Consider the following 27,374-nt stretch of genomic DNA (forward strand, 5'->3'; position numbering starts at 1 on the left):
AATTATTGCACCACCATATGATATCTACGATGATTTCCACAGAATTTAGGCTTTTGTAAGTCAGGATGGCCGAGCGGTCTAAGGTTCAGGTCGCAGTCTCCACTGGAGGCGTGGGTTCGAATCCCACTTCTGACAGAAAGTGTTTATTACCGGTTGAAAGCCGGTATGATGATAGTAATATGATGTTGGGAAAAAAATAATATAACAACAACAACAATTGTTGGAATTGTATTATTTTGTCGTTGTTATATTATATTATATTATTATATTAAGAATTTACGATCTTGTGTTGTAATTGTTTATTACATAATAATGTATTATTATAATAAAACAACAACAACAATTGTTGGAATTATATTATTTTGTCGTTATATTATATTATATTATTATACTAAGAATTAACGAACTTGTGTTGTTATTATTGCACCAATACGATGATTTCCACAGTATTTAGGCTTTTGAAAGTCAGGATGGCCGAGCAGTCTAAGGCGCTGCGTTCAGATCGCAGTCTCCACTGGAGGCGTGGGTTCGAATCCCACTTCTGTCAGAAAGTGTTTATTACATAATAATTTATTATTATAATAAAACAACAACAACAATTGTTGGAATTATATTATTTTGTCGTTGTAATTATTGCACCACCATATGATATCTACGATGATTTCCACAGAATTTAGGCTTTTGTAAGTCAGGATGGCCGAGCGGTCTAAGGTTCAGGTCGCAGTCTCCACTGGAGGCGTGGGTTCGAATCCCACTTCTGACAGAAAGTGTTTATTACCGGTTGAAAGCCGGTATGATGATAGTAATATGATGTTGGGAAAAAAATAATATAACAACAACAACAATTGTTGGAATTGTATTATTTTGTCGTTGTTATATTATATTATATTATTATATTAAGAATTTACGATCTTGTGTTGTAATTGTTTATTACATAATAATGTATTATTATAATAAAACAACAACAACAATTGTTGGAATTATATTATTTTGTCGTTATATTATATTATATTATTATATTAAGAATTAACGAACTTGTGTTGTTATTATTGCACCAATACGATGATTTCCACAGTATTTAGGCTTTTGAAAGTCAGGATGGCCGAGCAGTCTAAGGCGCTGCGTTCAGATCGCAGTCTCCACTGGAGGCGTGGGTTCGAATCCCACTTCTGTCAGAAAGTGTTTATTACATAATAATTTATTATTATAATAAAACAACAACAACAATTGTTGGAATTATATTATTTTGTCGTTGTAATTATTGCACCACCATATGATATCTACGATGATTTCCACAGAATTTAGGCTTTTCTAAGTCAGGATGGCCGAGCGGTCTAAGGTTCAGGTCGCAGTCTCCACTGGAGGCGTGGGTTCGAATCCCACTTCTGACAGAAAGTGTTTATTACCGGTTGAAAGCCGGTATGATGATAGTAATATGATGTTGGGAAAAAAATAATATAATATACCAACAACAACAATTGTTGGAATTATATTATTTTGTCGTTGTTATATTATATTATTATATTAAGAATTAACGATCTTGTGTTGTTATTATTGCACCACTGTATGATATCTACGATGATTTCCACAGAATTTAGGCTTTTGGAAGTCAGGATGGCCGAGCGGTCTAAGGCGCTGCGTTCAGGTCGCAGTCTCCACTGGAGGCTTGTTTTCGAATCCCACTTCTGACAGAAAGTGTTTATTACCGGTTGAAAGCCGGTATGATGATAATAATATGATGTTGGGAAATATATAATAAAACAACAACAACAATTGAACTTATATTATTTTGTCGTTATATTATATTATATTATTATATTAAGAATTTACGATCTTGTGTTGTAATTATTGCACCACCTTATGATATCTACGATGATTTCCACAGTATTTAGGCTTTTGTAAGTCAGGATGGCCGAGCGGTCTAAGGCGCTGCGTTCAGGTCGCAGTCTCCACTGGAGGCGTGGGTTCGAATCCCACTTCTGACAGAAAGTGTTTATTACCGGTTGAAAGCCGGTATGATGATAATAATATGATGTTGGGAAAAAAATAATATAATATAACAACAATTGTAGGAATTATATTATTTTGTCGTTATATTATTATATTAAGAATTTACGATCTTGTGTTGTAATTATTGCACCACCTTATGATATCTACGATGATTTCCACAGTATTTAGGCTAAGAAGAATTTAGGCTATTGGAAGTCAGGATGGCCGAGGGGTCTAAGTCGTTCAGGTCGCAGTCTCCACTGGAGGCGTGGGTTCGAATCCCACTTCTGACAGAAAGTGTTTATTACCGGTTGAAAGCCGGTATGATGATAGTAATATGATGTTGGGAAAAAAATAATATAATACAACAACAATTGTTGGAATTATATTATTTTTTCGTTGTTATATTATATTATTATATTAAGAATTAATGATCTTGTGTTGTTATTATTGCACCACTACGATGATTTTCCACAGTATTTCAGGTCGCAGTCTCCACTGGAGGCGTGGGTTCGAATTCCACTTCTGACAGAAAGTGGTTATTACCTTTTGAAAGCCGGTATGATGATAATAATATGATGTTGGGAAATATATAATAAAACAACAACAACAATTGTTGGAATTATATTATTTTGTCGTTGTTATATTATATTATTATATTAAGAATTAATGATCTTGTGTTGTTATTATTGCACCACTGTATGATATCTACGATGATTTCCACAGAATTTAGGCTTTTGTAAGTCAGGATGGCCGAGCGGTCTAAGGCGCTGTGTTCAGGTTGCAGTGTCCACTGGAGGCGTGGGTTCGAATCCCACTTCTGACAGAAGGTGTTTATTACCGGTTGAAAGCTGGTATGATGATAGTAATATGATGTTGGGAAATATATAATATAACAACAACAACAATTGTTGGAATTATATTATTTTGTCGTTGTTATATTATATTATTATATTAAGAATTAACAATCTTGTGTTGTTATTATTGCACCACTGTATGATATATACGATGATTTCCACAGAATTTAGGCTTTTGGAAGTCAGGATGGCCGAGCGGTCTAAGGCGCTGCGTTCAGGTCGCAGTCTCCACGTTTGCCTAACACGCGAAAGGTCCCCAGTTCGAAACTGGGCGGAAACACTGTTTGTTCTTGCTTACCCCACACAATAAAATTCTCGTAGGTGGACATTTTTGTCAACTTGATAATAAGGATAACTGCTGAAAATGATTGACTAATAATATTGTCAGTCATTTCATCCTGCTGTTTAGTGACATCACTGGGAATTTGTACTCTTATTCCCTCAAGATGCTAGTACAAAACTCCCCGTCAGGGAATCGAACCCTGGTCTTCCGCGTGACAAGCGGAGATACTGTCCACTATACTAACGAGGAATGCTCTATTGATGTTTTTTGTTAGTTTTTCGGCTCTTTTTTTCACTAGTTTTTTGGCTAGTTTTTTGGCTAGTGTTTTGGCTAGTTTTTTGGCTAGTTTTTCGGCGTTCGCAGGTAATTCGCAAAGTTATACAAGAGAGCTTTTACGTTTATTACACATTTAATGTCACTCAATGACAAAGCCGCTTTGACTGAATCCAGTTTGAAATCACGTTATTTGGCATCAGAAATGTTTGCATTTGTGTAAATGTTGCATTAAGCCAGGCAAATGCATCCGTCATCTTCTGTAGTTTCCGTAGTGTACTGGTTATCACGTTAGCCTCACACGCGAAAGGTCCCCAGTTCGAAACTGGGCGGAAACACTGTTTGTTCTTGCTTACCCCACACAATAAAATTCTCGTAGGTGGACATTTTGGTAAACTTGATAATAAGGATAACTGCTGAAAATGATTGACTAATAATATTGTCAGTCATTCCATCCTGCTGTTTAGTGACATCACTCGGGATTTGTACTCTTATTCACTCAAGATGCTAGTACAAAACTCCCCGTCAGGGAATCGAACCCTGGTCTTCCGCGTGACAAGCGGAGATACTGTCCACTATACTAACGAGGAATGCTCTATTGATGTTTTTTGTTAGTTTTTCGGCTCTTTTTTTCACTAGTGTTTTGGCTAGTTTTTTGGCTAGTTTTTTGGCGTTCGCAGGTAATTCGCAAAGTTATACAAGAGAGCTTTTACGTTTATTACACATTTTATGTCACTCAATGACAAAGCCGCTTTGACTGAATCCAGTTTGAAATCACGTTATTTGGCATCAGAAATGTTTGCATTTGTGTAAATGTTGCATTAAGCCAGGCAAATGCATGCGTCATCTTCTGTACTTTCCGTAGTGTAGTGGTTATCACGCTCGCCTCACACGCGAAAGGTCCCCAGTTCGAAACTGGGCGGAAACACTGTTTGTTCTTGCTTACCCCACACAATAAAATTCTCGTAGGTGGACATTTTGGTAAACTTGATAATAAGGATAACTGCTGAAAACTATTGATTAATAATATTGTCAGTCATTTCATTCTGCTGTTTAGTGACATCACTCGGGATTTGTACTCTTATTCCCTCAAGATGCTAGTACAAAACATCCCGTCAGGGAATCGAACCCTGGTCTTCCGCGTGACAAGCGGAGATACTGTCCACTATACTAACGAGGAATGCTCTATTGATGTTTTTTGTTAGTTTTTCGGCTCTTTTTTTCACTAGTGTTTTGGCTAGTTTTTTGGCTAGTTTTTCGGCGTTCGCAGGTAATTCGCAAAGTTATACAAGAGAGCTTTTACGTTTATTACACATTTAATGTCACTCAATGACAAAGCCGCTTTGACTGAATCCAGTTTGAAATCACGTTATTTGGCATCAGAAATGTTTGCATTTGTGTAAATGTTGCATTAAGCCAGGCAAATGCATGCGTCATCTTGATGTTTTTTGTTAGTTTTTCGGCTCTTTTTTTCACTAGTGTTTTGGCTAGTTTTTTGGCTAGTTTTTCGGCGTTCGCAGGGAATTCGCAAAGTTATACAAGAGAGCTTTTACGTTTATTACACATTTAATGTCACTCAATGACAAAGCCGCTTTGACTGAATCCAGTTTGAAATCACGTTATTTGGCATCAGAAATGTTTGCATTTGTGTAAATGTTGCATTAAGCCAGGCAAATGCATGCGTCATCTTGATGTTTTTTGTTAGTTTTTCGGCTCTTTTTTTCACTAGTGTTTTGGCTAGTTTTTTGGCTAGTTTTTCGGCGTTCGCAGGTAATTCGCAAAGTTATACAAGAGAGCTTTTACGTTTATTACACATTTAATGTCACTCAATGACAAAGCCGCTTTGACTGAATCCAGTTTGAAATCACGTTATTTGGCATCAGAAATGTTTGCATTTGTGTAAATGTTGCTGTGTTGCCTTTACAGCATTTTCTATTTCATTTTGTGTTTAATTAATGGGGTTTATTTCAAGACAGTTATTGGTAACATGATTTTCCTGTTCATGGCATGTTATGACGTCACTTCCGGTTTAGTCACTTCCGGGGTGGGACTTCCGGTTTAGTCACTTCCGGTTCCGGTTAAATGGTGTCTGGTTTCACTAGCTCGGGTTAACATTTGACAGTGGACCGCATGCTCCAGAATCTGCTCGCATCCACGGGGAAGCATCGTAGAGGCAATTTCTTTTCACCAGCATGATTGAAGAAAAAGAGTTACAGTAAATGGGTGAAACTTATTACGACTCCGTCTTCATTGACTGTGGTTTAACTCGGTGTTTAGTCCAGAGTTCCAACACCCTGCACGAGAACACTACAGTGAAAAGAAAAGCATTGGATGTTTCAACGGGATCAAGATGGCCGCCAACGACAAATCGTCTGTATCCAGCACTAGGAGCAGCAAGACTGCGTCATCATCACCCAGTGTGGCTCGCGTTCGGGCTAAAGCAGAAGCTGCTAAGATTAGAGCATCATATGCTACCCAAGAAGCTAAACTGAAGATGGAAAAGGCTTCTAGGGAAGCAGATAGAGTCACAAGAGATGCTCAAATTCAGTTGGAAGCAGTAAGAATAGACACAGAGTTGGAGGTGCTGACGTTACATCGAGAAGCTGATGTGGCCATTGTGGAGGCTCAAGTGCTGGAAGACGCCGAGGGAATTCCAGTTGAAAATGGCAGATCTGAATCACAAAGGAGAAAAATTGAACGTACCAGTGAATATGTTCAATCACAAATCAATCTTCGTTCTTCCGCTCCACTCTTGTCAGTCTTACCTGTTCCATTCCAGGAAGAATCAAGTGCCAGCTATGTAACATGGTATCCACCTACAAAAGATACTGTACCACCTACCAACTACAAGCTAAAGTCCGAAGGAGCTGAGAGCGGGCATTTAGCTACACCAAACCTACCTGTCCGTGCACAGTCATATGTTCCACAGCAGATTCCTCCCTCTAGCACACCACCTCTGGCAGAGCCTTTGGCACAATATTTAGCACGACGAGACCTTGTCAATTCAGGACTGTACCAATTTGATGATAAGCCTGAGAATTACCGCGCATGGTGCTCTTCATTCGACAATGCCGTTGGCGAAGTTCACCTCACAGCATCCCAAGAATTGGACCTCATGACTAAATGGCTGGGGAAGGAATCTAGTGAACGGGTGAAACGCATACGCTCAGTGTACGTAAGCAACCCCAAACTGGCTTTACACAAGGCATGGGAGAGGCTGCGTGAGTGCTATGCCGCTCCTGAAATAATCGAGAGGTCTCTGTTCCAGCGGTTGGACGCAGTCCCCAGGATTTCAGCGAGGGATCACACCAAATTACGTGAACTTGGAGATTTGCTCATGGAAATCCAAGGCGCTAAAGAAGAAGGTTACCTCACTGGCCTGTCGTATCTGGACACATCACGTGGAGTTGGACCAATCGTGGACAAACTTCCATTTGCACTTCAGGACAAGTGGATGTCTACTGGGTCATGCTACAAGGAAGAGAACCAAGGGCGGTTCCCTCCCTTTGAGTATTTTTGCAACTTTGTGTGCCGGGAGGCGAAGAGGCGCAACGACCCTAGTTTCATGCAGCAAGGTAGCATCATAACGCCAACAAAACTAGATACATTCATTGTCAAGAATTTTAACACCAACAAACCCATCTCGGTAAACAAAATGGACGTTTCTTCGACCAATGATGACCCTAACAAGAACTGCCCAGTGCACAACATGCCTCATCCACTCAAAAGATGCAGAACATTCAGAAACAAACTCCTCAACGACAGGAAGGCTTTTCTTATGGAGAAAGGAATATGTTTCAAATGCTGTTCGTCAGTCTCACACCTTGCTAAAGACTGCAAGGCCTCTATAAAGTGTTCAGAATGTGATAGCCCCTATCATGATGCAGCCATGCATCCTGGTCCGTCACCTCAAAGTTTCACTTACCTCCAAGCCCCTCCACCATCACAAGAGAACGGCGGGGAGGGAGAAGATCATTCTAACATGGCCGATGTTAGAACAAACTGCACGGAAGTGTGTGGTGCAGGTCAGTGGAGCCGCTCATGTGCAAAGATCTGCCTCGCAAAGATATATCCAAAGGGTTCCAAGGACATGGCTGTGAAAGCCTATGTAATTATAGATGACCAGAGTAACCGCTCACTAGCTAGACCGGAGTTCTTCAAACTTTTTAGTGTGGAGAGCAAACCAATCTCGTACTACCTCAGAACTTGCTCTGGCATCGTTGAAACATCTGGCAAGAAGGCAGAAGGATTCCAGATTGAGTCGCTGGACGGAAAGGTTCTCATCGCTCTCCCACCTCTCATGGAGTGTCATGAAATATTGAACAATCGGTCTGAGATTCCGACGCCAAGCGCTGTTCTCCACCAGCCTCATCTCCATCACATTGCCAAGCATATCCCGCAACTGGATCCAGAGGCACAAATACTTCTGCTACTCGGAAGAGATGTCCTTCGAGCACACAAGGTCAGGCAACAAGTCAACGGACCACATAACGCCCCCTTTGCTCAACGACTGGACCTGGGTTGGGTAGTAATTGGAGAGGTGTGCCTGGGTAATGCACATAAGCCGACAGTCAACACGTTCAAAACCAACGTGCTAGACAATGGTCGTCATTCAATCCTTCAACCCTGCACAAACTTCATGCATGTCAAGGAGACACAGTACAGTGCTAACCAGTCTGACAAGACAACAAAGAGGATGCTGGGTGAGACGGTGATCAATCGAACTGAACGTGACAACAAACTGGCTCCATCAATAGAAGACCTTTTCTTTTTAAAGATAATGGACACAGACGTCTACAGAGACAACACTAACACTTGGGTCGCCCCACTGCCATTTAAAGAACCACGCAAGGTTCTGCTGAACAACAGGGTGCAGGTAGTCAACCGGTTCGCATCCCTACAACGAACCTTGAGAAGGAGACCTGAGATGCAGGAGCAGTATGTGGCATTCATGGAGAAAATCTTTGCTAATGGACATGCCGAGATAGCACCGCTACTGAGAGAAGATGAGGAGTGCTGGTACCTCCCAACGTTTGGGGTCTACCACCCACAAAAACCCAATCAGATCAGGGTTGTCTTCGACTCCAGCGCACAGTATCGTGGCGTCTCCCTCAACGACGTGCTGCTCACTGGTCCCGATCTCAACAACTCCCTTCTTGGTGTCTTGCTACGCTTCCGGAAAGAGAAGGTTGCAATTGTTGCTGACATCCAGCAGATGTTTCATTGTTTCTTTGTGCATGAAGACCACCGCAACTTTCTGCGTTTTTTGTGGCACAAGGACAATGACATTAATAAGGAAGTTATCGAGTACCGAATGAAGGTTCATGTATTTGGCAATGCGCCATCTCCTGCTGTGGCTATCTATGGGCTGCGAAGAGCTATCAGAGAAGGAACAAAGGAGCATGGTGATGATACTGTTAAGTTCGTGGAAAGGAACTTTTATGTGGACGATGGCTTGGTTTCCCTACCAACTGAAGCGGAGGCAATTGATTTGCTTCAACGAACGCAGACATCCCTTGCAGAATCAAACCTCCGCTTACACAAGTTTGTATCAAACTGTCAGGCAGTTGTAGAGGCCTTCCCACCCGAAGATTGCGCCTCAGTAGTCAAGGACCTAGATATGAGCGGAGAAACAACACCCACACAACGGAGCCTGGGTCTGCTCTGGGAGATCAGGACTGACACATTCACCTACTCTGTGTCAATTACAATCAAACCCTTTACCCGACGTGGAGTTCTCTCCACGGTCAACAGTATTTTTGATCCCCTGGGTCTGCTGGCACCTGTCACGATCCAGGGAAGAGCCCTCCTCCGGGAACACACTTCAGAACTGTCCGACTGGGACATGCCGCTCCCAGAAGACAAGCAAAGCGGATGGGAATCCTGGAGAGATTCACTCCAGGACCTAAAACAGCTCCATGTTCCTCGAACATACACAGTGATCTCACCCACTAAGGCAGTGCACAAAGAGTTGTGTGTGTTCTCGGATGCATCTACCAAGGCCATCGGTGCAGTGGCGTACCTGAAAGCAGTTCACGAAAATGGGCAAGCCGAAGTAGGATTTGTCATGGGTAAGGCAAAGTTAGCACCCCAGTCTGAGCCTACGATCCCAAGGCTTGAGCTGTGTGCCGCTGTCTTAGCAGTAGAGATGGCAGATCTCATCAAAGACGAGCTAGACTTGAAGTGGGATGCCATCAATTTCTATACGGACAGCAAAGTAGTGCTCGGCTATATCTGTAATGAGTCAAAACGATTCTATGCATACGTCCACAATAGAGTTTTGCGCATTCGTCAGTCCTCAAAGCCTGAGCAATGGCACTATGTACGTACAGAGGAAAACCCTGCCGACCATGCATCAAGATCCTTATTAGCAAACCGCCTTGTACAAACCTCTTGGTTCACTGGACCCTCCTTCCTGCTCCAGCCATCTTCAGAGGAAACGCAAACATGTGAGACATTTGACCTAATCGAACCTGAAAGAGACTCAGAAATTCGATCACAAATCCAAACCTGTGCTACTTTCCTGGAAGAACCAATACTAACCTCTGACCGCTTCCAACGCTTCTCCACCTTTGCCTCTCTACTAAGAGGAGTAGCATTCCTGGTTCACATGGCAAGATCCTTCAAACACTCAAACCAAACCAGCAAATGCAAAGGCTGGCACACATGCAACTTATCTCGTACTCCGGAGGAAATGGACCAAGCAAGGAATGTTATCCTTAAAGCAGCACAAAGGAGAGGGTTTGCAAAAGACCTGACGGCTCTCAGAGTCAACAAAACGGTGTCCAAAAACAGTGCTTTGCTGAAACTCAGTCCAACCTTGGAGGACAACCTCATCTGCGTTGGAGGCAGACTAAAGCACTCCAACCTCGCAACTGCAGTAAAGAACCCAATAATTCTGCCCAAGGATAACCACATCTCTCTACTTCTCACCCGACATCACCATGAGCGTGTGAAACATCAGGGGCGTCACCTGACAGAAGGAGCGATCAGAGCAGCAGGACTGTGGATCTTGGGTGGCAAGAGATTAATCAATTCAGTACTTCATAAATGCATTATCTGTCGCAGGCTAAGGGGAAAACTGGAAGAACAACGCATGGCAGACCTGCCACCTGAACGTCTCAAAATCTGTCCTCCTTTTACATATGTGGGGTTAGATGTTTTTGGACCTTGGTCTGTCACAACCAGACGCACCAGGGGAGGACATGCAGAGAGTAAGCGATGGGCCATCATGTTTAGCTGTATGAGTTCAAGGGCTGTACATGTTGAGATAATCGAGTCGTTGGACACATCCAGCTGCATAAACGCTCTTCGGAGGTTCTTCGCATTAAGAGGTCCTGTGAAACAGCTCCAATCTGATTGTGGTACCAACTTTATTGGCGCATGTAAAGAGCTTAGGATGGACAAAATGGTGCAGAAGTACGTCAGCGAGCAGGAGTGTAGCTGGGTATTCAACCCACCACATGCTTCTCATATGGGAGGTTCATGGGAACGCATGATTGGCATTGCCAGAAGGATCCTCGATTCAATGTTCCTTCAGCAAAACATTCGACTGACACATGAAGTGCTTTGCACACTAATGGCAGAGGTCACAGCCATCATTAATGCACGACCTCTCGTACCTGTGTCTACGGATCCTGACGCCCCCTTCATACTCTCGCCGTCAATGCTCCTTACACAAAAGACAGGAGTTCCACCTCCACTTGGAGACTTCTCGGACATGGACCTGTACACAAAGCAGTGGAGACAAGTCCAGGCTCTTGCCAACCAGTTTTGGACCCGTTGGAGCCGTGAATACTTACCTTCCTTACAACACAGACAGAAATGGACATTGGCCCGTAGAAACCTTCAAATTGGAGATCTCGTTCTGCTTAGGGACAAGCAGAATTGCCGCAATTGCTGGCCTATGGCAAGGATTATCGCCACGTTCCCTGGAAAGGATGGACATGTAAGAAAGGTTGAGGTGAAGACAACTGACCAAGGCACTATGAAGACCTTTCTTAGACCAATTACGGAGATTGTTCTACTTCTACCCAAGGACTGATCAAGAATGGAATGTTTCTCTATGCTGCAAGTTGTAGTGACCTCACAAAAGGTCATGCGGGGAGTGTGTTGCCTTTACGGCATTTTCTATTTCATTTTGTGTTTAATTAATGGGGTTTATTTCAAGACAGTTATTGGTAACATGATTTTCCTGTTCATGGCATGTTATGACGTCACTTCCGGTTTAGTCACTTCCGGGGTGGGACTTCCGGTTTAGTCACTTCCGGTTCCGGTTAAATGGTGTCTGGTTTCACTAGCTCGGGTTAACATTTGACAGTGGACCGCATGCTCCAGAATCTGCTCGCATCCACGGGGAAGCATCGTAGAGGCAATTTCTTTTCACCAGCATGATTGAAGAAAAAGAGTTACAGTAAATGGGTGAAACTTATTACGACTCCGTCTTCATTGACTGTGGTTTAACTCGGTGTTTAGTCCAGAGTTCCAACACCCTGCACGAGAATACTACAGTTGCATTAAGCCAGGCAAATGCATGTGTCATCTTCTGTAGTGTAGTGGTTATCACGTTCGCCTAACACGCGAAAGGTCCCCAGTTCAAAACTGGGTGGAAACACTGTTTGTTCTTGCTTACTCCACACAATAAAATTCGCCTAGGTGGACATTTTTGATAATAAGGATAACTGCTGAAAATGATTGACTAATAATATTGTCAGTCATTTCATCCTGCTGTTTAGTTGATGCTAGTACAAAACTCCCCGTCAGGAAATCGAACCCTGGTCTTCCACGTGACAAGCGGAGATACTGTCCACTATACTAACGAGGACTGCCATATTGATGTTTTTGGCTAGTTTTTCGGATCTTTTTTTCACTAGTGTATTAGCTAGTTGTTTTGGCTAGTTTTTCGGCGTTCGCAGGTAATTCGCAAAGTTATACAAGAGAGCTTTTACGTTTATTACACATTTAATGTCACTCAATGAGAAAGCCGCTTTGACTGAATCCAGTTTGAAATCACGTTATTTGGCATCAGAAATGTTTGCATTTGCGTAAATGTTGCATTAAGCCAGGCAAATGCATGCGTCATCTTCTGTAGTTTCTGTAGTGTAGTGGTTATCACGTTTGCCTAACACGCGAAAGGTCCCGAGTTCGAAACTGGGCGGAAACACTGTTTGTTCTTGCTTAACCCACACAATAAAATTCTCCTAGGTGGACATTTTGGTAAACTTGATAATAAGGATAACTGCTGAAAACTATTGTCAGTCATTTCATTCTGCTGTTTAGTGACATCACTCGGGATTTGTACTCTTATTCCCTCAAGATGCTAGTACAAAACTCCCCGTCAGGGAATCGAACCCTGGTCTTCATCGTGACAAGCAGAGATACTGTCCACTATACTAACGAGGACTGCCATGTTGATGTTTTTGGCTAGTTTTTCGGCTCTTTTTTTCACTAGTGTATTAGCTAGTTGTTTTGGCGAGTTTTTCGGCGTTCGCAGGTAATTCGCAAAGTTATACAAGAGAGCTTTTACGTTTATTACACATTTAATGTCACTCAATGACAAAGCCGCTTTGACTGAATCCAGTTTGAAATCACGTTATTTGGCATCAGAAATGTTTGCATTTGTGTAAATGTTGCATTAAGCCAGGCAAATGCATGCGTCATCTTCTGTAGTTTCTGTAGTGTAGTGGTTATCACGTTTGCCTAACACGCGAAAGGTTTCCAGTTCGAAACTGGACGGAAACACTGTTTGTTCTTGCTTACCCCACACAATAAAATTCTCGTAGGTGGACATTTTTGTCAACTTGATAATAAGGATAACTGCTGAAAATGATTGACTAATAATATTGTCAGTCATTTCATCCTGCTGTTTAGTGACATCACTGGGAATTTGTACTCTTATTCCCTCACACACACCGATGCTCCTTGTGGTCGATGTTGAACCGAGAAAATCGACTTCAGGCTTGTGTCGTTTTTTCATCTCCAGCCTTAATTTACGAGTTCAAGCCTAACATTGGGATTATGTTTTCGTGAGATCTTTGGAGATTTTTAAATTTCTTTATTTGCCCTTCTCTCTTTTGTGGTGTGTAGGCATTGGTGGTTCAATGGTAGAATTCTCGCCTGCCACGTGGGAGATCCGGGTCCGATTCCCGGCCAATGCATTAGGGTTTTACTATGGTCATCCTATGGTTTCTCCCTTGAATCATCGACAGGCTATCCCCGAAAACATGCTAAAGGTTTGTGCTAATTGCTGATTCCTCGTGATTTGAGAACGTCGGTTGAATTCCAGACATTTTGACCAAGTGAAACAGTAACACGCCGATGCTCCTTGTGGTCGAGGTTGAGCCAAGAAAATCGACTTTAGGCTTGTGTCGTTTTTTCATCTCCAGCCTTAATTTACGAGTTCAAGCCTAACATTGGGATTATGTTTTTGTGTGATCTTTGGAGATTTTTAAATTTCTTCGTTTGCCCTTCTCTCTTTTGTGGTGTGTAGGCATTGGTGGTTCAATGGTAGAATTCTCGCCTGCCACGCGGGAGATCCGGGTCCGATTCCCGGCCAATGCATTAGGGTTTTACTCTGTGGATCCTATGGTTTCTCCCTGGAATCATCGACAGGCTATCCCCGAAAACATGCTAAAGTTTTGTGCTAATTGCTGAATCCTCGTGATTTGAGAACGTCGGTTGAATTCCAGACATCTCGACCAAGTGAAACAGTAACACGCCAATGCTCCTTGTGGTCGAGGTTGAGCCAAGAAAATCGACTTTAGGCTTGTGTCGTTTTTTCATCTCCAGCCTTAATTTACGAGTTCAAGCCTAACATTGGGATTATGTTTTTGTGTGATCTTTGGAGATTTTTAAATTTTTTTGTTTGCCCTTCTCTCTTTTGTGGTGTGTAGGCATTGGTGGTTCAATGGTCCGGGTCCGATTCCCGGCCAATGCATTAGGGTTTTACTATGGTCATCCTATTGTTTCTCCCTTGAATCATCGACAGGCTATCCCCGAAAACATGCTAAAGGTTTGTGCTAATTGCTGATTCCTCGTGATTTGAGAACGTCGGTTTAATTCTAGACATCTCGACCGAGTGAAACAGTCACACACCGATGCTCCTTGTGGTCGATGTTGAACCGAGAAAATCGACTTCAGGCTTGTGTCTAATTTTTTCATCTCCAGCCTTAATTTACGAGTTCAAGCCTAACATTGGGATTATGTTTTCGTGAGATCTTTGGAGATTTTTAAATTTCTTTATTTGCCCTTCTCTCTTTTGTGGTGTGTAGGCATTGGTGGTTCAATGGTAGAATTCTCGCCTGCCACGCGGGAGATCCGGGTCCGATAAACATGGTCACAAGGCAAGGGAGTCCACCATTTCAAGGGGGACAAAATAAGCAATTGTTGGCTGCACAACAAGGGTCCAAATAAAATCGGACCAGGGCAATTCATAGGAGCCCTCCAACTCAGGTCGAACACATATCCGACCAAGGAATTGCTGGGGAGAGGCCGAGGCGACCTCGTCGATGTCCAGTGCCGGCACTGTCGGGTAGCCCCCGAAACCAGTTCACACATACTTGGTATGTGCCCCTTTGTAAAGCGGAATCGGATAGCGAGGCACAACAAGTTGTGTGGGCTCCTGGCGGTGGAAGCGGCGAGTAGGGGTTGGGTGGTTAAAAGAGAGAAGCGCTGAACCACCCTCCTGGGCAAATGCTTGGCCCCAGACCTCATATGCTACAAGGCAGACAAGGCACTCGTCATTGACGTGACCATCCGGTTCGAACTAAACTCAGACTCGCTGAATACAGCGCGGCTGGAAAAGGAGCTGAAATACCTTCCGATGAGGGATATGGTAATGGAGAAGTACACCAATATAAAAAGTGTATTTATCTACGGGTTTCCTCTGGGAGCTAGAGGCAAATGGCCGGTCAAAAACGAGGCCCTTCTCCAGAAAATGGGTCTGGCGCAAACTCGGCGCCGCAGTTTCGCTAAACTCCTGAGTAAGAGGACCCTCCTATACTCTCTGGATATAATGAGGGCCTTCATGCATTAGGGAGTGGAGTTGGTACACTCTGACACGAAAGGGACCAATAGCCGCACAAGAGCCTGCGACAAAGGCACCTAGAGGCGCAGAAGGGTCAAAAACCCGAGTAAACCGAAAACGGCGGACCGTGATTACGCGCGCACGTGGGTGGGTCACAGGCTTGCCTGGGATTACAACACGAAGCGGCGGAACTCGGTACGCCTAAGCCTCTGTATGCTGGGAATGGGCACCCTAAATAGCCCGGTGGATTGACAAATAAATGGCTGCTCCAACGCCCAACCGGTAAGGGACACACCAGCGGCGGCATCCAGGCCTATGTCGTGGTGGGGCGGAGGGGAGGTGGGCCTCCCCGCCACAGAATGTATAGGGGCATAGTACCTATTCGTCCTCTGTCGCTACTACTATTGCAATACTAAAGATGTGTCCCTGTGATGGCCTAGCTGGATCGGAAGCCCATAGTGGCAGGATAGGCAAATTGCCGGGAAGCCAATTCGGCGCTATAAGTATTCCAGGTAGTGGAAGGAGCTAGTATAGAAGGTAGTGACATGGCGATCATCAATCCTGTAGCGACATGGGCATCGCCTGGCTGCAAGGGCGGCCACGGCGGCGTCCGACCCCAGTCTGATTAACTGGGGCCCCAAAACAACTCCTGACGGAGTGAACTACAGTGGTTCGGCGTACCGCCCGGATGCTGTGACCCTACGTTTGGGGGACATTCAACGGACTAGTTGAGACGTTAGCCGATCCACAGGACATGGACGACCAAGTGAGGTTGCCCAAAGTGTCTGGAATTGAGCGGCTGCCACTCTTGGGCAAAAAGGCCACATACGAGTATTTGTTACTCCCAATTGAGAGCCTACGGGGAGAATATCCTGATCTGCCCGCCGGTAGCAGGCCGGTTCCTCGCGGACCTGGGGCTCTGTAAGAAGATCTCATCCAGGTAACACGCAGGTGAGGACACCCCCAAGAGGGTGGATGGAATGGCACTCTGCGACCCCCCACGATCCAATAGAAGTGAGGGTAGGACCGCGGGGTAACGCGCTCTCTCTTTAGTTAGCCAAATGCCTCGTCATCTAATTAGTGACGCGCATGAATGGATGAACGAGATTCCCACTGTCCCTACTCACTGGAACGAAGAGACATGAGCACTTAAGAGGCCTGTGGGGGTGACTCCACTAGGTCGAATACCGTCAGCTCTTAGGTGGATCTTGGAGCACAAGATCCACACACCAACTGGTACCGGAAGAGGTGGCACTCACCGGACCACTGTTCTGGCTGATATGGCTGTAAGAGTGCACTCGTCTTTGGACACACGCACCTAGCCAACGAAGGTGGAAGAAAGATCCCCAATTTTAGATTGTTTTTCTTTACATTCAACAGTGTGATGGCTCCGATTAGATGCTCGTATGCATCTCCTACCGGTGTAAAAATGGGGCGAGACGCGGTCCGCGGCAGTTACAGCCCTAAATCCAGGTGGGGCCTAAATACGTCAAAAGTGAATACGGTGCTGTCTCCCGGTACAGGCATGGGGGGGTACTCACCCTCCCAAGCCTGGCGCCGTCGGAGACAGACTATCACCTTAAAGCGGCGACTATTCGAAGGAAGAGTGACGGGAGACCCACTCCCGGCTCTAACACCAGGAAAGGGTAATCCGAGCCTGATCATGCCCAGGATAGACCTAAGAACAACAGGCACGCCGCCCCTGAACACCCTGACAAGCTCGGAATTGACTAACATGGTGGATAACTTCAACACGCCAAGGGGGCAGAAGTTAAACTCCACCCCTTCCAGAGGCAAAAGGAAGAGGATGAGATCTAGAATCCCCGAAGACCTCAGAGCCCCCAGTCACTTGTTGCTGAGTGAAAGCAGTGTGTCCTCAAACCCTGGACAGCTAAGTCCAAGGGCGGTGGGACCTTCCAGACAGGGTGGGAGGAAGGGCCACGTCGAAATTGAGAGCCCAAAGAAACGCACACGGTTAGTTACCGCGAAGGCAGATAGCCTGCTCGTTATGCAAGTCCCTTGGACATCCCCAGGACTACCTGGACGGTGTAACCAAGTGGGAAGATCTCAAGAGCATGACAACATCCAAAGCACGTCGGGAACCAGTGGATACGAGCCGACAGGCGTGCAGTCAGTTCAGCCTGCTTACGCCAGCGCTGATAATGATACCGCTGTACACATCAGTACTAATTGTCTCCAGACACCGACACGCCTCCTGGAAAATGACGACCCCTTAGACTTATCCCCTGGGACAACTAGTGAAGGCAGGGACAGGCCAGCGGGGAGTCAACTGACTCCAGACAGAGTGAAATGTGAACTCTGTCCCTCTGCGTTCAAGACACAGAGGGGCCTGTCCATGCACCAACGAAAAGCCCACTTGAAGAGCTATGTGTGGAAGACAAACAGTGCGGCCACTCGGAAAGAGGAACCAAACTGTGGACGTTAGCCGAGATCACCAGCATGGCTGCCAGATGTCTCACCATGCCGTCGTCGCAGCAATGTGATGTCATTGCCCGCGAACTTGACACAGGCAAAACAGGTGAGATCAAAGTGCAGGCTATTGCATAAGGCTATCTGTATGAAGGGTCAGGAATCGACACTGGCACCCTGTCAAACCCAGAGAGCCAGACAGGGCGCTCCAGGCGGCTGTCCCCAGACACCCCGGGAATCAGTCAAAGCAGTCTTAAGGGAACTGATGATTGCCAGTCAGGGAGCAGCTGGGCACGAAACCTCAGAAATCCCTATCAATGAGGACGATTGCTCGCAGGAAGCAATTGCGCAGGCAGCCTCTCAGATGATGAAAGAGTTGGGAAAAGCGAGCAAAAGCAGGGCGTCCAAAGGCCGGAGCCTTAATGAACACCCACCCCAAAAAGCGGACAGGAGGTGCAGGAAACGGAGAGCCCAACGCAAATTCCTGTACCAACTACTGAGCAGAGGCCAAGCTAAACTAGCCAAATACGTGCTAGACGGGCAACTGGGAACAACATGCCCAATCTCCGTGGAGGAGGTAACAGTTGCCTTTGAGGAAAGCTGGGGCAATGCAAAGCCGTTTAAGGGGCTGGGGCGCTTCATGGGATATGGGCGCATAGACAACCAGCTGTTTGGTCGGTTAATAACCTCCTCGGAAGTCATCCAAAACTTCCGGAAAACTAAATACCGACCCTCTCCGGGTCCCGACGGCATCACGACAGGGGAGTTGCTTAAGTGGGACCCGAAAGGGAGGAAGCTGGCACACGTATTCTCTACATGGCTGATCTCAGGGACCCTGCCACGGGCGTTCAAGAAGTGCCGGACTACACTTATACCCAAGACCGCGGACCCGGCGAAAGCCCACGATATAAACAACTGGCGACCAATAACCATCGGGTCCGTAGTTTTGAGACTGTTCTCGAGGATTCTGACGAGCCGGATGACGGCGGCGTGTCCGGTTCATCCTCGTCAGAGGGGCTTCATTGCCTCCCCTGGCTGCTCGGAAAACCTCATGATACTATCGGGGGCGATGAGGACGAGTAAGACGAGCAAGTGCTCCCTAGGGGTGGTGTTTATCGACTTTGCGAAGGCCTTTGATACCGTCTCACATGAGCACCTCCTGAGTGCTCTCGAGCGGAAAGGGTTAGACCAGCACATGCAGGGGTTGGACAGAAACTCATATGAAGCGTGTGTAACTCAGGTGCGATGTAAGGAAGAGAACACGAGAGACATCGCAATGAAGGTGGGAGTAAAACAGGGTGACCCGATGTCACCCCTCCTCTTCAACTTAGCGTTGGATCCACTGATCCAAACACTCGAACGCGAGGGCCAGGGCTTCTCCACAGAATCGGAGCCCACTACTGCGATTGCTTTTGCGGACGATCTAGCGATAATGAGTAATACTTGGGAAGGCATGGCCGGCAACCTGGCAATCCTAGAGGACTTTGCCAAACTTACGGGGATGAGAGTACAACCCAGTAAGTGCCACGGGTTCTTCATTGCAGGTAACGGAAAAACATATACAGTAAACAGGTGCGCGGCATGGCAGCTGGGGGGGGCACCAATCCATATGATTGGCCCCAGCGAATCCATTAAATATCTGGGCGTAAGGGTGAACCCGTGGCAGGGAATCTTCTCGCAGGATTGGGTCGCCGAGTCCAAAGAGTGGATTACAGCGATAGCAAGAACACCGCTAAACCCACTGGACAAAGTAGGAATACTATGCGGCCACGCTGCACCGAGAATGATCTTTGTTGCTGATCACTGCATGGCGACTGCGAAGGTCTTGACAGAAGTGGACCGGAACATAAGAAAGGCGGTCAAAGCTTGGCTGCACCTACCTGCCGGTACCACAAATGGGCTGTTGTACGCGAGGAAGCGTGATGGCGGCCTAGGCATCCCCAAAATGGCAAGTATCGTTCCGGCCATACAGACCCGGAGGATCTTCAATCTGCTTCATTCAAATGATGAAGTGGTGAGAGCGATCTCCCGGAGAACCATTAGCCCACAGGCGTTTAGGAAGATGTGGCGGAGAGCGGGTGGGTCACCAGACGAGGCACCTGTGCTGAGTGAGAGGCAGATGCGGGAGCTGGAGCTGGAGGAGCCACCACAGACCCTCAGTTCCGGGACGCCAAGGGAGAAAGGAAGGAAGCGTCTAATTCCATGCGACTGGCGGCAGGTCGAGTTCGACAGATGGATAAACATGAGGTCACAAGGCAAGGGAGTCCACCATTTCAAGGGTGACAAAATAAGCAATTGCTGGCTGCACAACAAGGGTCCAAATAAAATCGGACCAGGGCAATTCATAGGAGCCCTCCAACTCAGGTCGAACACATATCCGACCAAGGAATTGCTGGGGAGAGGCCGAGGCGACCTCGTCGATGTCTACTGCCGGCACTGTCGGGTAGCCCCCGAAACCAGTTCACACATACTTGGTATGTGCCCCTTTGTAAAGCGGAATCGGATCGCGAGGCACAACAAGTTGTGTGGGCTCCTGGCGGTGGAAGCGGCGAGTAGGGGTTGGGTGGTTAAAAGAGAGAAGCGCTGGACCACCCCCCTGGGCAAATGCTTGGCCCCAGACCTCATATGCTACAAGGCAGACGAGGCACTCGTCATTGACGTGACCATCCGGTTCGAACTAAACTCAGACTCGCTGAATACAGCGCGGCTGGAAAAGGAGCTGAAATACCTTCCGATGAGGGATATGGTAATGGAGAAGTACACCAATATAAAAAGTGTATTTATCTACGGGTTTCCTCTGGGAGCTAGAGGCAAATGGCCGGTCAAAAACGAGGCCCTTCTCCAGAAAATGGGTCTGGCGCAAACTCGGCGCCGCAGTTTCGCTAAACTCCTGAGTAAGAGGACCCTCCTATACCCTCTGGATATAATGAGGGCCTTCATGCATTAGGGAGTGGAGTTGGTACACTCTGACACGAAAGGGACCGATAGCCGCACAAGAGCCTGCGACAAAGGCACCTAGAGGCGCAGAAGGGTCAAAAACCCGAGTAAACCGAAAACGGCGGACCGTGATTACGCGCGCACGTGGGTGGGTCACAGGCTTGCCTGGGATTACAACACGAAGCGGCGGAACTCGGTACGCCTAAGCCTCTGTATGCTGGGAATGGGCACCCTAAATAGCCCGGTGGATTGACAAATAAATGGCTGCTCCAACGCCCAACCCACACCCGGTAAGGGACACACCAGCGGCGGCATCCAGGCCGATGTCGTGGTGGGGCGGAGGGGAGGTGGGCCTCCCCGCCACAGAATGTATAGGGGCATAGTACCTATTCGTCCTCTGTCGCTACTACTATTGCAATACTAAAGATGTGTCCCTGTGATGGCCTAGCTGGATCGGAAGCCCATAGTGGCAGGATAGGCAAATTGCCGGGAAGCCAATTGACAGTGGGTCCTGGTTCCCCCAGAGCCCCAGGGCCTGGTCTCTGGTGTAGTACCCATGAGAGTGCATGTGTGGGGGTGAGTGAGATTGATACTGGGCCTCTGGTTTCCCCAGAGGCTCTAACCCCAACCCTAACCCTGGGTGTGCATGTGTGACAGTGGGTCCTGGTACCCCCAGAGCCTGGTCTCTGGTGTAGTACCCATGAGAGTGCATGTGTGGGGGTGAGTGAGAGTGAGACTGGGCCTCTGGTTCCCCCAGTGGCTCTAACCCTAACCCTAACCCATGCTGAGCTCCCTGGGTGAAGGTGTGCATGTGTGTCCCACATTCAGAGGTCAGACCCCCTTTGCTGGGTCAAAGCGGGCCCCTTTGGTGCATCGGGGGGAGTCAGGGCATATGTGGGAGTCAAGAGCATCCAAAGCGGGTCAATATGCACTTGACGGCATCCAAATCGGGTGTACACTCATCGAATGGCATCCAAAAGAGTGAAAAAAAAGAATTAAAAAAAATTTAGGCGCAATGCATTTTTTCGTCCACATGATTGAGACAAAAAAAGGGAAAACCCTCGTGCTCCCAAATGTCCCCGGAAAGTCCCAAAATGTCCCACATGTTCCCTTATGTTGCTATTGTTTCCCCAGGAGCCCCAGGGCATGCTCTCTGCTGTTGTACCGATGACAGTGCATGTGTGGGGGTGAGTGAGAGTGAGACTGGGTCTCTGGTTCCCCCAGAGGCTCTAACCCTAACCCTGTGTGTACATGTGTGACAGTGGGTCCTGGTTCCCCCAGAGCCCCAGGGCCTGGTCTCTGGTGTAGTACCCATGAGAGTGCATGTGTGGGGGTGAGTGAGAGTGATACTGGGCCTCTGGTTCCCCCAGAGGCTCTAACCCTAACCCCAACCCTAACCCTAACCCTGTGTGTGCATGTGTGACAGTGGGTCCTGGTTCCCCCAGAGCCCCAGGGTCTGGTCTCTGGTGTAGTACCCATGAGAGTGCATGTGTGAGGGTGTGTGAGAGTGAGACTGGGTCTCTGGTTCCCCCAGAGGCTCTAACCCTAACCCTAACCCTGGGTGTGAGTGTGTGACAGTGGGTCCTGGTTCCCCCAGAGCCCCAGACCATGGTCTCTGGTGTAGTACCCATGAGAGTGCATGTGTGGGGGTGAGTGAGAGTGTGTAAGTGGGTCTCTGGTTCCCACCCACAGGCCATGCTCTGCTCACTGGGTGAATGGCTGCATGATTTAGGCTGTTTCTCTCCCCCAGAAGCCATGCTTTCGTCCCTGGGAGACCTGCTGCATGATTTAGGCTGTTTCTCTCCCCCAGAAGCCATGCTTTGGTCCCTGGGAGACTGCCTGCATGATTTAGGCTGTTTCTCTCCCCCAGAAGTCATGCTTTCATCCCTGGGAGACCTGCTGCATGATTTAGGCTGTTTCTCTCCCCCAGAAGCCATGCTCTCATCCCTGGGTGAGTGACTGCATGTGTGAGGGCCTCTCTTTCACCCCAGAAACCATGCTCTCATCCCTGGGTGAGTGACTGCATGTGTGAGGGCCTCTCTCTCCCCCCAGAAGCCATGCTCTCATCCCTGGGTGAGTGACTGCATGTGTGAGGCTCTGTCTCTCCCCCAGAAGCCATGCTCTCATCCCAGGGTGAGTGACTGCATGTGTGAAGGCCTCTCTCTCCCCCAGAAGCCATGCTCTCATCCCAGGGTGAGTGACTGCATGTGTGAAGGCCTCTCTCTCCCCCAGAAGCCATGCTCTCATCCCTGGGTGAGTGACTGCCTGCGTGAGGCTCTGTCTCTCCCCCAGAGGTCATGCTCTCATCCCTGGGTGAGTGACTGCCTGCATGTGTGAGGCTCTGTCTCTCCCCCAGAGGTCATGCTCTCATTCCTGGGTGAATGACTGCATGTGTGAGGCTCTGTCTCTCCCCCAGAGGTCATGCTCTCATCCCTGGGTGAGTGACTGCTTGTGTGAGGCTCCGTCTCTCCCCCAGAGGTCATGCTCTCATCCCTGGGTGAGTGACTGCCTGCATGTGTGAGGCTCTGTCTCTCCCCCAGAGGTCATGCTCTCATCCCTGGGTGAATGACTGCATGTGTGAGGCTCTGTCTCTCCCCCAGAGGTCATGCTCTCATCCCTGGGTGAATGACTGCATGTGTGAGGGCCTCTCTCTCCCGCCAGAAGCCATGCTCTCATCCCTGGGTGAGTGACTGCATGTGTGAGGCTCTGTCTCTCCCCCAGAAGCCATGCTCTCATCCCTGGGTGAGTGACTGCATGTGTGAGGGCCTCTCTCTCCCCCCAGAAGCCATGCTCTCATCCCTGGGTGAGTGACTGCATGTGTGAGGCTCTGTCTCTCCCCCAGAGGTCATGCTCTCATCCCAGGGTGAGTGACTGCATGTGTGAGGCTCTGTCTCTCCCCCAGAGGTCATGCTCTCATCCCTGGGTGAGTGACTGCATGTGTGAGGCTCTCTCTCCCACCCACAGGTCATGCTGAGCTTCCTGGGTAAATGTGTGCATGTAGGCGGGTCCCCCCCAACCACCCACGGGTCAGGCTGTGCTCCCTGGGTAAAGGTGTGCATGTATGTGCCCCCCCCCTTGCCTGGGTCAAAGCGGGCATCTTCGTGGCACCTGGGGTAGTCAGAGCATGTGTGGGAGTGTAGAGCATCCAAAGGGGGTCAACATGCACTTGACGGCATCCAAATCGGGTGTATACCCATCGAATGGCATCCAAAAGAGTGAAAATCGAAAAAAATTTCAGGCGCGATGCATATTTCGGCCACTAGAGGGCGACCAATGAAAAAAAAACCTAGGCGCCATATAGCCCCCGGCCACTAGATGGTGCCAAAAAAAACTACACGCGATAACAACTTCGGCCACTAGGGGGCGTTTAAGAAAAAAAAAAATAATGTCAATACTACCAGGGGCACGAGAAACAATATCACCAGGGGCACGAGACGAAAAAGTTAAAGTTTCCAGAGAGGCCAAGGTAAATATGGGAACTCTTCCCATATCCGAAAAAGCTTCCTTGTCCCTGTGTGCCCATTTGATAAGCCACCACCCTCACAATGACGGTAAGCGGGTCTCTCGGAATGAGACCTCCATGATTGTGACAGGGACTTTCAAGGAGACCGTAGCCGAATTTCAGAGCATCATCCCCGGATGCCGTGCGTGGTGACCCCGGGCAGTTTGGACCGTTTTGGGGCTTTTTACGGCCACTTTTGCCTTAAATTTCGAAAAACGTTATCCCATTTTCGAGCACTTTCCCGGCTTCGGATTTGAAAACGGGCAACGCCGAACGAAAGAGGAGCTCCGTGCGCACGTTTCGGCGTGCTGGACTCCAGTGTGCGACCCGGATTTCGATCACTTTGACGGGTTTGAAAAACCGCGATCGGAGCTCCAGGGCGGAGGGCCCTGGCACTTTTGCGCCCGAAAAAAAAAGTCCCTTTTTCGGATAAAAGTGGTTTAAAGTCCCGCAAAGAAAAAACTCTTGGAGCCGAAATGAGCTCCGTCCCCGGCTCTACAAAACGGCGGGGTGGGTGAAGGTGTGGCCCCGGGATTTGGGTCACTTTGGGCGAGTTGAAGTCTGCCGGAGGTCTGGTTCTCGGACACTTTGGCGGAAAAAATTGGTTTCTCTGCCCGGAATCGAACGCCTCTTGCAGCCGAATGCAAGAGGAGCTCCGTACGCACATTTCGGCGTGCTGGACGCCAGTGTGCCCCCCGGATTTCGACCACTTTGGCGGGGTCGAAAGTTAAAATGACGGAAAAACGGCCGGTTTTCAAGTGGCGATAAAAGTGGTTCCCCTGGCCCGATTTGAATACTTTTTTCAGCCACATGGAGGTCCAGCCGTCCCCCTAATATCGGCGTGCTTAGCGAAAGCCTGGCTGCCGGAAATCGGTGACTTTCGGCGGATTGAAAATCCGAAAAACCGCAAAATTGTCCGGTTTTTAAAACATCGATAAAAGTGTTTTTAATGGATTTAGCATCTTTCTGATGGTCATGTTTTAAAGTGGCATCTTCTAGTTTTGTTTGTTCCTTGTAGTGAGTTTCTTTTTCTGTTGTGCTCTGGACTGTCTATTGTTGTCTGCATGAATTGTTGGTGGAAAATGAGTTTCCCCACTGGGGATTAATAAATTTTTCTAATCTAATAACCTAAGCGGTTGGGGCCCATGGGTGCAAAACTGAAAGTTCGACACTGCTCATGACCAAATTATTTTTGGCCCGATGAAGGTCTAACGTGACCAAAATGTTGCCAACAATGTTCAGTTCCATTTATTTGTGAAAAAGAAAGTGGTGTAATTGCCATTGGCTCCCTTTTTCTTTGAGGGTGCGTCACAGGCTCGACCTGGTCTGAAGCTAGGTGCCGTAGCCTGGAGTGAAGCTGCTAAGGAACCAGGTGCCTCGGATGGAGGCCACCAACGTCTGGAGACCCACACCAGGCCAGCCTCCCTGCATGTAGCAGTTCTGTACTCTAGTTGTGTAGTATTAATTCAGTCACACTTGAGCTTGTATTGGCTCCAACCAACCGTTTTAGGCAGACAGCTCCAGCAGCTTCGTGACACGGAGATAGTTTACTGGTAACGTAACACACACACTAGATTTCTCACGGCACACTTTGTGGCAACAAGCTCCCGGGACACACAGATAAATATTCCAGATAGTATCAATAGGAGGTGTTGACCTCCTGGATATAAGGTTTCAGGCTTCTGTTACCACTTCTCTCACAAGCGCAGGAAAGGGCAGAATCTAGTGCGGCAGACCACTATCCTCCCCAAAAACCGGATACAACACCCCCATGCACAAGGCCAAACGCTAGAATACCTCTTGATGTGAGAAAGGAAGACATTGATCACTTCCCAACATGGGAAACCAGGCAGAGATGCAAGCACTGCACAGGCAATTGTCACATTTTTGCGGGCAGAGACTCAGGAGCAGAGGAATACACAGGAGTCAAGGTGAACTGAAACCAGTCACATGAGGAGCTCAGGCTGGAAGGCACCGTAACACAAGGGAATACAAAAACAATCTGGCCCAGAACAAGGAGTAGACACAGACTAAATACACAGGGGAACGAGACACAGGTGGAAACAATGAGGGCGGGGCTTGCAATACACACAGGAAGCACATTGGGTGTTACAGCAATCACTTCTCACATGTCTACTGTGGGAAATGTAAAGTTAATCTTTGCCTGAACAACATAATTAGTTATTGTTTCTAAAATAAATATTGTTGTGATCAATAAATGTACCAATATGCCTGAAAAAAATATATGTAAATGACATTTTCTCATTTCTTTTTACTAAAGATCAAATAAACCCTTTAGTATCCGAAAATCTGAATTTTCTGAATATTATTAGATGTCAGGCTTCACAGGGTTAAGAAAGGGAAATACAATACAATTTTATATATATATATATAACAAAGACAAAATTGTCAAGACTGCGAAATATTTCCAGGAATAAAACGAGTCGAGAAATAAAAACTTATTTCATAGGGGAAAATTCACAATTCTGACTAGCTCTAACAACAACCTCCATCCATTCAACATATTCTTGTAATGTCCCTTCTTCTCATTAGTCCACAAATACACAAAATACAGTCAATGCCTAGTTAACGGCGACAGATTGGCAACTCACGGTACCGTGGAAAAAGGTGACTTTAATACACTCAGCAGCGTGATGAAGTTGCTCCGGAGAAGAAAGGGTCACGGCACCATTGTAGCAGTTGTGTACTCTCTCTTGAGGCAGACAGCTCCAGAAGATTCGTGACACTGTTAACGTAACAGACACACACATTAGCTTTCTCTTGGCCCACCTCGTGGCAACAAGCTTTTAAATAGGGCCATTGGCTCCCGTTTTCTTTGTGTGTGTCACGGGCTCGACCTGGTCTGCAGCTAGGTGCCGTAGCCGGGAGTGAAGCTGCTAAGGTTGTAAAAGTGTATTTCAAAGATTGGTAGCCCGGTGTATCTAATAATGGTCAAGCAACTTCTGAATTCAAGATGTCGGCGCTGCAATTGCAAGAGCAATTCAACTCGCAGGTTGAAGTGGAACTCTGACACCAAACACGGAAAAACTGATACCATGAGTTTTGCTTTCCTTATCG

General features: G+C 47.2%; 13 non-coding genes across 13 annotated transcripts; 8 read left to right on the forward strand and 5 right to left on the reverse strand.

The window, feature by feature from the left end:
• Positions 1–1,902: 1,902 nt before the first annotated feature.
• Positions 1,903–1,985, forward strand: trnal-cag. Its single transcript has one exon. It is a non-coding gene; the product is annotated as a tRNA-Leu (tRNA).
• A 1,321-nt stretch (positions 1,986–3,306) lies between these two features.
• On the reverse strand, positions 3,307–3,378 carry trnad-guc. The gene has a single exon. It is a non-coding gene; the product is annotated as a tRNA-Asp (tRNA).
• Positions 3,379–3,667: 289 nt separating this feature from the next.
• Positions 3,668–3,740, forward strand: trnav-cac. Its single transcript has one exon. It is a non-coding gene; the product is annotated as a tRNA-Val (tRNA).
• A 180-nt stretch (positions 3,741–3,920) lies between these two features.
• Positions 3,921–3,992, reverse strand: trnad-guc. Its single transcript has one exon. It is a non-coding gene; the product is annotated as a tRNA-Asp (tRNA).
• Positions 3,993–4,257: 265 nt separating this feature from the next.
• Positions 4,258–4,330, forward strand: trnav-cac. The gene has a single exon. It is a non-coding gene; the product is annotated as a tRNA-Val (tRNA).
• A 180-nt stretch (positions 4,331–4,510) lies between these two features.
• trnad-guc lies at positions 4,511–4,582 on the reverse strand. The gene has a single exon. It is a non-coding gene; the product is annotated as a tRNA-Asp (tRNA).
• A 7,361-nt stretch (positions 4,583–11,943) lies between these two features.
• Positions 11,944–12,016, forward strand: trnav-aac. The gene has a single exon. It is a non-coding gene; the product is annotated as a tRNA-Val (tRNA).
• Positions 12,017–12,154: 138 nt separating this feature from the next.
• On the reverse strand, positions 12,155–12,226 carry trnad-guc. Its single transcript has one exon. It is a non-coding gene; the product is annotated as a tRNA-Asp (tRNA).
• Positions 12,227–12,492: 266 nt separating this feature from the next.
• trnav-aac lies at positions 12,493–12,565 on the forward strand. Its single transcript has one exon. It is a non-coding gene; the product is annotated as a tRNA-Val (tRNA).
• A 167-nt stretch (positions 12,566–12,732) lies between these two features.
• Positions 12,733–12,804, reverse strand: trnad-guc. The gene has a single exon. It is a non-coding gene; the product is annotated as a tRNA-Asp (tRNA).
• A 266-nt stretch (positions 12,805–13,070) lies between these two features.
• Positions 13,071–13,143, forward strand: trnav-aac. The gene has a single exon. It is a non-coding gene; the product is annotated as a tRNA-Val (tRNA).
• A 345-nt stretch (positions 13,144–13,488) lies between these two features.
• trnag-gcc lies at positions 13,489–13,559 on the forward strand. Its single transcript has one exon. It is a non-coding gene; the product is annotated as a tRNA-Gly (tRNA).
• Positions 13,560–13,891: 332 nt separating this feature from the next.
• trnag-gcc lies at positions 13,892–13,962 on the forward strand. Its single transcript has one exon. It is a non-coding gene; the product is annotated as a tRNA-Gly (tRNA).
• Positions 13,963–27,374: the final 13,412 nt, after the last annotated feature.

This window comes from Cyclopterus lumpus, chromosome 22 (genome assembly GCF_009769545.1).
Source record: "Cyclopterus lumpus isolate fCycLum1 chromosome 22, fCycLum1.pri, whole genome shotgun sequence".
Taxonomy (NCBI): domain Eukaryota; kingdom Metazoa; phylum Chordata; class Actinopteri; order Perciformes; family Cyclopteridae; genus Cyclopterus; species Cyclopterus lumpus.